This window comes from Pteropus vampyrus, unplaced genomic scaffold, assembly GCF_000151845.1.
Source record: "Pteropus vampyrus isolate Shadow unplaced genomic scaffold, Pvam_2.0 Scaffold2923, whole genome shotgun sequence".
NCBI lineage: Eukaryota > Metazoa > Chordata > Mammalia > Chiroptera > Pteropodidae > Pteropus > Pteropus vampyrus.
The window spans coordinates 3,082-4,083 of NW_011891704.1; the positions used below are offsets into that span (position 1 = coordinate 3,082).

At 40.0% G+C, this 1,002-nt stretch overlaps 1 non-coding gene across 1 annotated transcript; it reads left to right on the plus strand.

Moving 5' to 3' along the window:
- The first annotated feature begins 5 nt into the window (after positions 1–5).
- Positions 6–124, plus strand: LOC111734651. The gene has a single exon (XR_002778535.1). It is a non-coding gene; the product is annotated as a 5S ribosomal RNA (ribosomal RNA).
- The last annotated feature ends 878 nt before the right edge of the window (positions 125–1,002 follow it).

Below are 1,002 nucleotides of genomic sequence, written 5' to 3' on the forward strand. Positions count from 1 at the left end.
CTTCTGTCTACGGCCATGCCACCCTGAACAAGCCCGATCCCGTCTGATCTCGGAAGCTAAGCAGGGTCGGGCCTGGTTAGTACTTGGATGGGAGACCACCTAGGAAGACCAGATGCTGTAGGTGTAAAAAATAAGAAATAAGGGACTATAAGCTGACAAGGTCCTTGCAATCTGTGAGGTCAACTAAGGGTTGCCTCGCCTAAAACAAATAAAAAATAAAGTAAATAAAATAAAATCCCCTTCCACATGCTGAAAGCAGATTACGATGATGACGGTGATGATGATACCCCAGGGCAAGGTTGATCCAAAGATGAGCAGAACCTGGATCCCTGAATCGTGGCAGGAAAGGAAGCCACTCATTGACCAAGCATGTCCAAATTGGATTATTAGAAGACTGAAAAAAACCCTACTATTGCATCTGAGGCCTTATCATTTGTAGGGAGAGAGCTCTGCAGATAAAAGCATATAGCTAAGTAATTAAACTAGTTAATAAACTAATAAACTTTTTATTTTATATTTTAAAGATTCTTATTTAAATAGAGCTAACAGACAATCTTGTTTTAGTTTCAGGTGCCACGTAGTTATTCAGCAGATCTGTACCTAAAGAAGTGATCACCAGGATAAGTCCAGCAACCTCTGACACTGTACAACGCTATTACAATAGTATTGACTATATCCCCTATGCTGTGCATTACATCCCATGACTGATTTGTTTTATACGTGAAAGTTTAAACCTCTTCCCCTTCACTTTTTCCCTTTCTGTGACTTTTCAGTTACAGCTGACATTCAATATTACTTTCTATTAGTTTCAGGAGTACAGCATAGGGGTTAGACGTATATATAACTTACAAAGTGATCCTCTGACTAGTCTAGTACCCCCCAGGCACTATATTGTATTATTGACTGAATTCTCTATGCTGTACTTTACATCCCAGGACTATGTCATAACTACCGATTGGTACTTCTTAATCCCTTCACCTGTACACTCTGCTCCCCCAACTT